This window comes from Lissotriton vulgaris, chromosome 3_2, assembly GCF_964263255.1.
Source record: "Lissotriton vulgaris chromosome 3_2, aLisVul1.2, whole genome shotgun sequence".
NCBI lineage: Eukaryota > Metazoa > Chordata > Amphibia > Caudata > Salamandridae > Lissotriton > Lissotriton vulgaris.
The window spans coordinates 298,809,654-298,822,483 of record NC_141690.1 but is presented as its reverse complement, the minus strand read 5'-3'; the positions used below and the strand labels follow the sequence as shown (position 1 = coordinate 298,822,483).

General features: G+C 48.6%; 1 protein-coding gene across 1 annotated transcript in view; it reads left to right on the top strand.

Moving 5' to 3' along the window:
* The window catches only part of LOC147725755 (CD5 antigen-like), a 445,735-nt gene that overhangs the window by 324,632 nt on the left and 108,273 nt on the right, over positions 1-12,830 (top strand). The gene's annotated exons all lie outside the window — the stretch shown is intronic.

Below are 12,830 nucleotides of genomic sequence, written 5' to 3'. Positions count from 1 at the left end.
TCCTCCGTCCATTTCTCTTAATTCGCCCATTACAGCTTTCTCAAAAGCCAGAACCTCAATGGGTAGACTGTTGTCTGGTGGTGTAAAGGTTGATTTGGGTCTCAAACCCGTGTCGGTTTTGGTGATCCTTTCTTTCCCTTTGAAAAAGACTTGTAGTTTGATTTTACGGATGAACTCCTGTACTTCGGTATGTAATCTGAATAGATCCAGTTTGTTGGTGGGGACAAAACCCAATCCCTTATTCAGAACATCTTTCTGGGTGTCGATTAGTTCCCAGGTGGTGATATTTATCACTAAGTCCCCTTCCGGATGGTTGATGGATTTTCCGGTAGGGCCCCTGTCATGCTCCATGTGTTCATTCGTGGATCTGTTTGTATCGGGTCCTGCCACATCACTGTGTTTCCTTTTCTGTTCAGGCCGTGCCGCGTTCCAGGGCGTGATGCTAAAAAAGGCTGGTTCTGGAAAAACCGGGTATCGAACTCGTTTCCCCAATGTGGGTACATGGGGCCTGGTGGTGGTGGACCATAGTTGTATGGTGGAAAAGGGGCTGGTCCCCCATACTGGGAGTAGAATGGCTGTGGTTGGTACCCTATCCATCCTCTTTGTCTTGGATACTATTGGCTTCGTTGTCTAGGTGTCCCATTATACCTTGAGTTGCTGCTTGTACTTGACCCAGACGATCCTGTGTCGGAACCGTCGCTGTCAATGTCACTGTTTATGTTGCGTGGGACATAGTCATCCTTTGTGTATGGGTATGTGGTCTCAGGGGTAAAACGATCCTTGCCTTTGCCCAGTTTTTTTAAATTTACTCTGTTTGAGTGTAGCCTCGAAATCCGACATCTGCTGGTTCAGTTCGTCCAATCTTTTCTACAGTTCAGCTGGTTTTATATATGTCTTCAACTGTACCTCAATTTTTTGGATGTCAATTTTTAACTCTTGTGTGATCCGTTTGGCTGTTTTATTGATTAGCACTAGCCAATCCCGTATACAGTGCCACGAGATTAGCGACCATTCTTTTTTGAAAATGTTTTCATTTTGAAAAATGAAAGGTTCGTTTATGACCAGTAAACCTTGTGGTGCAATTTTGTTTCTCAGATATTCTGTCATAAGAAGGCCGTGGTGAGCTGCTTTGATCTGTGTCTTTCTAAGATTCATCAGCTCATCCCAGTCGGCCACGCTAGGTCCCGGTTCTGTGCTACTTAGGCCTTCAAAAGGATTGATAGCCGCCAGAATTTCATCTATTTCTTCCTCTGCAAATGTGAGTCCATGTTCAGACTCCATCGTGCTGTTGTATGTGTGTCAAGTAATGTGTGTGTTTCATGTAGTGAGTCAGTGGTGTTAAATGGGAATAGGGGAACTCCCGCAGCTGTGCGCTGCCAGTACACTATCAATAACAAAAGGGGGAGAGAGAGAAATAGATCGAGATGGATTCGTTCTCCCTGGGCAAATGTAAATAAAGAAAAGGAATCCACTCCTTCAGTACAGGGTGTGTCCTCCAAAGTTGGGGAACACCCTTGTTGGTATGGGTCCCCTCACACGCCAACAGGCCCCTTGGTGTCATGCTTCATCATTGGGGTCCTCGTACCCCTCTACGGGGTATGGCGTGCTGCGACCTACGAATACGTGGGAGCACTTGGAATGACTATGTGTGGTGTGGGTGGGGTATTTAAGTGTGAGTGTATGGTGAGGTTCAGATCTAAGTGAGTGAAGTTAAAAAGTACCTGGCTCGTGGGGTGACAAACATTTTTTTAAAGGGCCCCCGGGCTGGTGCTATTAAAAAAAGGAGAGTGTGGTAGGTTAATAAAGCAAACAATGTGCATTACCTCCTCTAGCGTAGTGGAGACAGTGCTGCTCTCTACCTTGTTTACTCACGATTTCAGCGAGGAAATTCCTCCCGACCGACCTCTCCATGGCTCCGATGGTTATGCCAGAGAGAGTCTAAGATCCGGGTATTTGTACCTTTTCCCGGGGCTACAATGATTATTTGATTGAATAATTGGTATTTCCTGCCTGCCCTTGTAAGGGCTTTATGTCGGTTCTGCTTGCGGCTACGGGCATGTGTGTTGCTATGCCGCGCATGCGTGTAGTCCTCACGCGTCCATCTCGCGCTCTGTGGCACTAATCCCGCTGGCCTATTTAGTGCGCATGCGCGTGATCAGACGCATGCGTACGGTTCTAGTGAAGCACTGTTTCACTTGTGCTTAATGCCGTTCAAAAATGCCTCAATGGCACACAAAAACTGCCAGATTAGTAACGCTTTCACTTATACTGAACAGGGATTAATCTAGGAAACCATTGTTTTGATTACTTCGAAACGAACCGTGATGGGTGCTCATGGGTCCTGTGTGTGTCCCTGTAACCAGCTGACGATTGGTGCTCATGGGTCCTGTTTGTGGCCTTGTAAACAGGTGACGATTTAAGAAACTCAGTACTTGGTTGAATGATTATCCTATTGTACAAAAGGGGGGTGTCTGGCGGTTAGCGTCCCCCTACAATAGGGTGTGGTAGAGAAGTCAACTTCGTAGATGTGAGAAGTTGGCCTGGTATATGATGCTCACTAGTTCTAGTGATCACCTTGTACCATGCCAAGCAACCCTTATGGTGATTGGTTGTAAGTCAACCTTATAGACCAGCTATCCTAGTAGCGTGGACAAAGCAGTCTTAGGCTAAACTCTGTAAAGACATGTGAAGCAAGCTGTTTTACCATACACAATCCCCTTGAATACCAAATGAAAGGACGGCACAGATATATATGGAAAATATATATATATTTATTACTACAAGTATCCCCTATACTCTTTATGAGCACAGAAGCAAATGCGATAAAACAAAACACAGTTTAAATACACAAAAGTTGCACAATATGGATGAGCCCTAGGGGCCACTTAAACCATATACTAAAATAGTGGTATAAGAGTCACTATCAGGAAAGGAAGTAGGCCTAGGGCCTGGGGAATCGCTGGAGCTGTTCGGGACTAACAGTGAAGAAGTCGGGAAAGGCCCGCGGGACTCGGGTGCAGCGCTTAAAGCACACGCATGCACCAATGCAATGTCAATGGTGCGTAAAAGTTACAAAGTTAGTGTTTAAGGAACCTTCCGATGAACCTACAAGGACAAAACTTTAGACCTAGGCACTAGAGGTGTATACCAGTGTGGGAACACTGGCGCTGCTGAGTTACCTCACCCACAGGAAGCGGGTGCACAGGTGCGAAGTAGTGTCGGGTTTCGTCACGCAGGTCGATGGTGCCTGGAGATAAAGATGCTGCAGGCGGGTCGTCGAGGAGAGTTCCGGTGGATCCAAGGGTGGATCTGAAGTGGTGACGACCTGAAAGCAGAGGGGACAATGTTCAAAGTCACTAGCCAGTGGCTACCGTTGGAACCAGGATGGAACCAGGCGATGTCGGGTGCAAACAGGCGATGATGTGAAGATTGTCTCTACAGCCACGTGGACACAAAGAGGTCGAGGACGTCCAGGCATCGGTCAAGAGCTGTCCCACAAAGGCTCTCGTAGATGGCGGTGTCGGCTTCTTGATAGGAGATAACAGGCCTTGGCTAATGCAAGCCACGCAGGAATCAATGCAAGCTTCTCACTCGGACCAGCAAGGTCAGAGCGGGTGCTCCTTTTCAGAGGAGCGAGGGCCAATCTAGAGCAACGAGTCCAGCAGTGTAGTTTGTAGATTTCGTCGCCAAGATGGCCAGCAGCCGCGTGGCTAGTGATCGGGATGGCGAGTCGAGTGGCAAGATGCAAAAGGGCCCCATGCAGATCATGGAGATGCTGGGGGGCTGATCTTCAGTGCAAATGCTGCTCGGTGGTGGGGCTTCTCAAACCCTAAAGCACAGAATTGATGGTGCCTCGGGTGCTGCACAGTCAGATTCTTGGGGGTCTTTCAAGAGGTCCGGTCTCAAGTCTCTCGGTGCCTTCACGGGTCTCTTCTTTTCAGGGACTGTGGAACGGACTCTCAGATGTCTGGGAATCCAGGTCTTGTAGGGCTCTGGGCTCGGGCTCTGGCGGGAGGCGGCGGCAAAGCAGACATCGAGTTGCTGGTTGGTACCTGTATTCACAGGGTGGTCACTCCTTGGCCACAAGGGAGATTCTCTTCAGTCTTCTGTGCAGCAGAATGTCGAAGTCCAGTTTTCTTCTTAGTTTCAAGTCGAGTTCAGGATGATCTGAAGTCTTAGGACACAGCTCCTACTATTATTCCAAATCTGGGGACCGTATCACCTGCTAGGTCCCTCCTCTGGGTGGGACCAGGAAGGGGGGAGGTTACACCCCCTTTCCTTTGTCCAGCTCCACGCCAGGACTGGGGCTGGAAAGCCCCAGCACCGGTTTGGACTGGCTTATGCACGGGGACACCTTGTGTGCCCCAGGCATGTCTCAATCTATTCAGCCCTGTCCTACCCAATACACAAAATCCTGTCTGGGGTGGTGCTCGCACCTCCCAAGGCAGGAAACCCTTTGTCCAAGCCTCCCTCGCTGGAAGGACTCCCAGAAGCAGGAGGTCAGACTTGTGTCTGTTTGGCAGCATCCATTTTGTGATTCTGAGGCTCTGGTTAACTTTAACCTGGGTTCAGGTTATGTACATGTCGTGTCCCTCTAGAAGGGTGGAATGCTATCCCCGTCGACAGAACTGTCGAGGGGATAGTATTCCAAATCGTATGACACCTTACTCGACATGTTTTGGTAAAGCCAAACCAAAGTTAGCAAATAACCGCGAGGATTATAATGCACTTAAGAGTATATGGTATGGCAATATCCCGGAACAGCTAAGGGAGTTGTTCCCGACAGCTGCAGACAGGCTCAGCTCGTGCCAGAGCACCATCTCACATGAAACCACGCACTCTGCCTCCAGGATTGTAGAGGCCTGCCATAGGAGTGGCTCACAGGTTAACACGTGTCCAGTTAGGTTAGATATAGGTATACTATATCTAAGCAAGAGGGGATTACACCAACTTACCCCAGCTGAGTGATCAGCCAGTTGTGTCAAATATGGAGGCCAGGCCAGGGGTGGCACAGTACATGCTGCAGCCCCTGGTAGGCCTTGGATACACCTGTGTCCTGGGTACCTAGGGTACACTGTTACAGGGGCCTATAAGGTGAACCAGTTCCAATTCGTAATGCACCTAGAGTGCATTGGCATTAATTTAGAGAGAGAACAGCAGGCTGTGGGTCTGATTAGCAGGCCCACAGCCACATTAAGTCATAAACCAGTGAAGCAAAAAAGCAAACATTTGGGGTGACCATAGGATAGCAGACCCTACTCTCCTACACAACCCCCGCCAAAAGCAGGGACATTAGACTAACCTTGACCAGTTGTGTCTTCATGTTCTAAGTGGAAGTACCAGGAGAGACCATCTGCGTTGCCATGGTCAGTCCCTGGGCGTTGCTCCACTGTAAAGTCCATCCCCTGTAGGGAAATGGACCACCTGAGTAGTTTGGGGTTTTCACCCTTCATCTGATTAAGCCATAAGAGGGGCTTATGGTCGGTCTGAATCTTGAAGTGAGTGCCAAATAAGTATGGTCTCAACTTCTTCAGGGCCCACGCCACAGCAAAGGCCTCCCTCAAAATAGCTGACCAACGTTTCTCTCTGGGGGTCAGCCTTCTGCTAATAACAGCAATGGGCTGGTCTTGACCATCTACATTAAGTTGTGAAAGCACAGCTCCCACTCCCAACTCAGAAGCATCTGTTTAGACAATGAACTCTCTTGAGTAGTCAGGACTCTTCAGGATAGGTGCAGAGCACATGGCCTTTTTCAGGTCATCAAATGCCTTTTGACAGTTTACTGTCCACTAAACCTTTTTGGGCATCTTCTTGGATGTCAGATCATTAAGAGGAGTCACAATGTACCCATAGTACTTAACAAACTTCCTGTAGTACCCAGTCAGGCCCAAGAAAGCTCTGACCCGAGTCTTTGTAGTTGGAGGGGACCAGTCCTTTATGGTCTGGATCTTACTCTCCAGTGGTCAAACTTGGCCTCCACCTACAAGGTAACCAAGTACACAACCTTACTGGCACTTGGTGGCCTTGATAGTGAGGCCTGCCTTTTGCAGATCCTCTAGCACTTCCTTCAGGTGGACCAGGTGATCCTCCCAGGTGGAGCTGAAGACAGCAATATCATCCAGATATGCTGCGCAAAAGTCATCCAACCCAGTAAGGACTTGATTCACCAACCTTTGGAAGGTGGCAGGTGCATTTTTCAAACCAAAGGGCATCACCACAAATTGGTAATGCCCACCTGGGGTAGAAAATTCAGTTTTGGCCTTGGAGTCCTCAGATAACCTGATTTGCCAATAGCCAGCTGTCAAGTCAAATGTGCTCACATATTTGGCAGAAGCCAACTTGTCAATGAGCTCATCTGCCCTTGGAATAGGGTGTGCATCTGTCCTGGTGACAGCATTGAGTCCTCTGTAATCCACACAGAACCTCATCTCTCTCTTGCCATCTTTGGTGTGAGGTTTGGGGACCAGAACCACTGGGCTAGCCCAGGGGCTCTCTGAAGGCTCAATAACACCTAATTCCAGCATCTTATGCACCTCAGTCTTTATACAGTCCCTGACGTGGTCAGGTTGCCTGTAAATCTTGCTTTTCACAGGAAGACTGTCACCAGTGTCCACCACATGGGTACACCAGTTAGTCTGACTGGGTGTCAATGAGAACATATGTCTGAATGACTGCAAAACTTGTCTACAGTCATTTTGCTGACGTTCAGTGAGGCTGCCATATAAGGCCACACCATCAACTGATCCATCCTCAGGGTTCTGAGTCAGCAGGTCTGGAAGAGGGTCACTCTCTTCCTCCTGCCCCTCATCTGTAGCCATGACCAAGCCCATGTCTGCCCTGTCAACATATGCCTTCAGTCTGTTAACATGGAGCACCCTGTGGGGGCTCCTGGGAGTTCCTAGGTCCACCAAGTAGGTAACCTCTCCCTTCTTTTCCACAATAGTATGGGGTCCAGACCATTTGTCTTGGAGTGGTGCTGGGGCCACTGGCTCCAACAAACATACTTTCTGTCCAGGCTGGTACTCAGTCAAGACAGCCTTTTGGTCATGCCAAGCTTTCTGCGATTCTTGGCTAGCCTCAAGGTTTTCGGATGCCTTCTCCATATACTCAGCCATCCTGGAGCGGAGACCAAGTACATAGTCCACTATGTCTTGCTTGGGCTTTCTGAGAGGTAACTCCCATCCTTCCCTCACCAAACACAGGGGTCCTCTTACAGGGTGCCCAAACAACAATTCAAAGGGGCTGAAGCCAACCCCCTTTTATGTGACCTCTCTGTAAGCAAACAGAAGGCAGGGTAGAAGGATATCCCATCTTCGCCTGAGCTTTTCAGGTAATCCTTTAATCATACCCTTTAGGGTCTTGTTAAATCTCTCAACAAGCCCATTGCACTGTGGATGATAGGGAGTGGTGAACTTGTAGTTGACACCACATTCCTTCCACATAGCTGTTAAGTATCCTGACATGAAGTTGGCATCTCTATCAGATACTACCTCCTTAGGAAACCCCACTCTGGAGAAAACTCCAAGTATGGCCCTGGCCACAACAGGAGCTGTAGTGGTCCTAAGGGGAATTGCCTCTGGGTACCTGGTGGCATGGTCCACCACCACCAGTATGAATCTGTGCCCAGATGCTGTAGGGGGATTCATAGGTCCTACAATGTCAATCCCCACTCTTTCAAAGGGCACCCCCACCACAGGTAGTGGTATCAGGGGGGACTTTGTGGTACCATCTGCTTTGCCACTGGCTTGGCAGGTTACACAGGAGCGACAAAACTCCTTGGTATCTTCAGACATGTGAGGCCAGTGAAAGTGAGGGACAAGCCTGCCCCAAGTCTTGTTCTGGCCTAGGTGTTCTGCTAAGGGAATATCATGGGCCAAGGTAAGAAGGAAGCCCCTAAATTGCAGAGGTATAACCAACCTCCTGGTTGCACCAGGCCTGGGGTCTCTAGCCTCTGAATAAAGGAACCCATCATCCCAATATACTTTATGGGTACCTTGAGCATTCCCAGCAGCCTCAGCAGCAGCCTGCTGTCTGAGGGGTTCAAGAGAAGGACAGGTTAACTGAGCCTGCCCCAAGTCTGCCCTAGAAGGTCCCCCTGTCCCCAGAAACTCAACCTGATCAGGTTCAAGTTCTTCAGGGACAGTTCCTTCAGGGGTCTCAAGATCAACTTCCTGTGAAGGCTGATTCTCACTTGTAGGCAGTTGGGAAGGCACAGCCTTTACCCTCCTGTTCTTCTTCTTGGAAGGTGCTTGGTCCATTGTTCCAGGATCCAAGACCTGAGGTTCAGAGAGGCACTTTTTGGCCTGTGACCTGGTCACAGCAAGGACATGTGATGATATCCCTAACATCTCTGCATGAGTCCTGTACTCAACTTCTGACCATAGAGAGTTCTCCAGGTCATTGCTCAACAAACATTCAACTGGGAGATCAGCACTAACCACAACTCTTTTTAGGCCAGTTACCCCACCCCAGGAAAAGTTAACAATTGCCACACTATGTGTAGTGGTGACATTGCTGGCATTGGTCACCAGGTAATTATCACCTGGCAGGTATTGTCCAGGGTCTACAAAGCTAGGTGTCACCATAGTGACACTGGCACATGTGTCCCTGTATGCTTGAGCCACTTTTTCATTAATCAAAGGCGTCTGCCTGTACTTGCCCAGATTACTGGGACTGACAGTAGGGGTCCAATCTAGTTCCCCATCACAAATCAGAACAGCATGTGTAGGGGTTCTGACTAAGCCAGAATCTCCCTCAGTTCCCAAGGTGATACCCACTACCCCCTTAGCTTGTGGTCCAACACTGCTAGCTGTAATAGTGGGTGCAGGTGCCTTAGGGGCTGCAGTGTTGGGGGCTCCACCCTTTTTACACTCACTTGTCCAGTGAGAGGTGTTTTTACAAGTACTACATTAGGGTTTTCTTTGACCTTCTTTCGTCTTCTTCTTGGAAGTTTGGGACCCACCCTCAGTATTAGTTTGGGGCCCTGTTGAAGACTTCTGGTCTTTAGCTTTCTGCTCCCCACCCTTCTGGTCTGTTTTCTTTTGGCCACCACCTAGGCATGGGCGGAAAATCCGTTCCGCTCGCAAATTTTGCGGATTTTCGGGAAATCCGCAATCCGCGAGATTCGCGAATCTCCCGCAAAATCCGCAAATCCGCGAGCAGCGGATTTTGCTCACACTGCTCGCACTGTTCGCGTGAGTTCACGCCCCGCGAATAAGTGCAAAATTGCAGAAATACGATCTTAGCAAAACTGAAAGTAACTACTTACCAGGTTCAAAAGTTCAGGCTCATCATTAGTAGCCATTTCCTGTAGTGCTTCCTGAGGGGCCCTTCCAGAGTTCAGTTGCCAGTTGAAACTATTATGCGACCCTGCTCTGAACCTCAGAATAGTTACACATATGCCACAAAGGTCCTGAATTACAGCTAAGGGAGACAAGCAGGAGCCAGGCTGGAAGTTAAAATCCATTAATCAGCCCCTAATTCATTATTGTCAGTTGGGGCAGGGCAGGTGTTGTAACTAATTTTGCAACAATGAAAGCTCTTAGCAAGTGCAAAAGATCACTAATCAGGGCGCACTAAGGAAGCAGGTGCCAGCTAAAAAAATATTCTGTGACACATTAATCAGCCCCAAATTAATTCAGGTCACTTGAGGCAGGGAAGGTGTGCTTTGCTTTGCCGAAAATAATGTACACTGGACAACCAGAGGGTGTGGTGATGAAACAGAGGGTGGCATGGGTGGGCCAGAGGGTGGCATGAGTAGTCAGAGAGTGGCAGTGGTGACAGAGAGTGGCAGTGATGAAGAAGAGTGTCCCAAACAGGCTGGACACGTAGAAACAACAAGTTCGCAAAACTTGCGACCCGACAGGTAAGTTCGCAAATTGCGAAATTGTAAAAACCCTCGCGAACTGGCAGAAACACGGGCGAACACAAAAAAAAAATCCGCAAATTCGCGGGAATTCGCGGATTTTGCGGATTGCGAATCCGCAAATCCGCAAAATTCGCGAACGCGAGATCCGCAAAATTCGCTCATGCTTACCACCACCCTGGTTCTGGTTCTTTTGCTTAACTCTGGTTCTAACCCATTTGTCTGCCCTCTTTCCCAATTCTTGGGGAGAGGTCAGATCTGAGTCAACCAAATGTTGATGCAACTGCTGGTTCTGACAATTATTTAAAATGGGTTCTCTCATAAGCAAATTGTACAATCCTTCATAGTCTGTAACCTTACTTCCCAGCAACCATCCCTCCAGAGCCTTAGTGGCACATTCAACAAATTCAGACCAGTCCTGAGTCTGTGTCTTCTGGGTATCTCTGAACATTAACCTGTACTTTTCAGTGGTTAAGCCTAACCCATCAATCAGAGCACTCTTCAGGACCAGGTAGTTTCTAGAATCCCCATCACTAACTGTGAGGAGTCTGTCTCGGCCTCTACCTTCAAAGGAGAGCCACAAGATTGTTGCCCACTGCTCCTGAGGGATCTGCTGTACTTTGCAGGCTCTCGCAAGGGCAGTCATCCATTTGTGGATATCATCCCCAGCTTTGTAGGGGGGCACAATCTTACTCAGGTTTCTGTTATCAAAAGACCTGTCTTTATCCCTGGGGATAATGCTGCCACCAGTGGGTACCAACCCACTCTATCTAGGCTGTCTTGCTCTAGCAAGTTTCTCTTGGGCCAGGGCAACTTCTAATTCTTGCTTCTGGATCCTAAGCTCAGCCTCTCTCATGTTGACCTCATGTTCCCTTCTCTGAGGGCTTGTCATCCCCCTTCTGGAGTGACCATGAGAGCCTCTAGAAGCTTGGGAAGTATTGGATCCACCTGAGTGGTTCCTCCTCCTCCTGGGCTCCTGGTTAAGTCAACTTGGGTGTCTGGGTAAGGTCATCCTTAGCTCAGTCCCAAATACACTTAAGTTAGCCTGGCTAAGCCTGCTGGCTGGCACCTGACTACGTCTACCATCATCAGAATCACTGCTCCCCCTTCTGTCTCCTCATCTTCCTCCTCCTCCTCAGGCTGAGTATCTCCAGTGATTTGGTCATCCTCATCTAGCTGGACTACAGGGACAGGGGTATCAGTATTGTCATCTTCAGTGGGAGAGCCTCCTTCAGCATTCCCTGTGGGGTCTGCTTTAGAGGTCTTTAGAGCTTCAGACTGGTCTAAATGCTCTCTAAGGTGGTCTGTAGTAGGGGTTGGACCCGTCTTGAGACCTCTTGAGGCACAAAGCTGCCTCAAATCCTTAAAGTTAAGCATAGCAAATTTGGATGGTGCCCTTGGAGGGTCACTCTCAACAGGAGTACGTCCACTGGACCCCTCTGCTCCTGACATTGCTCTAGTGTGGGGGTGGATATGTTGCAATCTACCTACACTGGTGTTTACCTACTAAACCTATCTAGTAGTTGTAGTCAGGGTGTGCTACTCCCTATCCTCTACAACAACTAAGTTCATTAGAACTTAAGTATACTAGTCTTGTTTTAATATGTACCTAGCAGGTACCTGTATGATCTTTCAAATGATATTCTCAAAGATTGCAATGGTAAAACAAACAGCAAGCTCAAATCCCAACCACTGCTCACCAATGTGAGAAGTTGGCCTGGTATATGATGCTCACTAGTTCTAGTGATCACCTTGTACCATGCCAAGCAACGCTTATGATGATTGGTTGTAAGTCAACCTTATAGACCAGCTATCCTAGTAGCGTGGACAAAGCAGTCTTAGGCTAAACTCTGTAAAGGCATGTGAAGCAAGCTGTTTTACCATACACAATCCCCTTGAATACCAAATGAAAGGACACCACACAGATATATATTGAAAATATATATATATATTTATTACTATAAGTATCCCCTATACTCTTTATGAGCACAGAAGCAAATGCGATAAAACAAACCACAGTTTAAATACACAAAAGTTGCACAATATGGATGAGCCCTAGGGGCCACTTAAACCATATACTAAAATAGTGGTATAAGAGTCACTATCAGGAAAGGAAGTAGGCCTAGGGCCTGGGGAATCGCTGGAGCTGTTCGGAACTAACAGTGAAGAAGTTGGGAAAGGCCTGCGGGACTCGGGTGCAGCGCTTAAAACACAGGCATGCACCAATGCAATGTCAATGGTGCATAAAAGTTACAAAGTTAGTGTTTAAGGAACCTTCCGATGGACCTACAAGGACAAAACTTTAGACCTAGGCACTAGAGGTGTATACCAGTGTGGGAACACCAGCAATGCTGAGTTACCTCACCCACATGAAGCGGGTGCACAGGTGCGAAGTAGTGTCGGGTTTCGTCACGCAGGTCGATGGTGCCTGGAGATGAAGATGCTGCAGGCGGGTCGTCAAGGAGAGTTCCGGTGGATCCAAGGGTGGATCTGAAGTGGTGAAGACCTGAAAGCAGAGGGGACAATGTTCAAAGTCACTAGCCAGTGACTACCATGAACCAGGATGGAACCAGGCGATGTCGGGTACAAACAGGCGATGAGGTCAATATTGTCTCTGCAGCCACGTGGACACGAAGAGGTCAAGGATGTCCAGGCACCGGTCACGAGCTGTCCTACAAAGGCTCTAGCTGATGGCAGTGTCGGCTTCTTGATCGGAGCAAACAGACCTTGGCTAATGCAAGCCACGCATGAATCGATGTAAGCTTCTCACTCAGACCAGCAAGGTCAGAGCGGGTGCTCCTTTTCAGAGGAGCGAGGGCCAATCTGGAGCAACTAGACCAGAAGTGTAGTTTCTAGATTTCGTTGTCAAGATGGCCACCAGCCGCGTGGCTAGTGATCGGGATGGCGCATTGAGTGACAAGATGCAAAAGGGACCCACGCAAATTGTGGAGATGTTGGGGGCTGA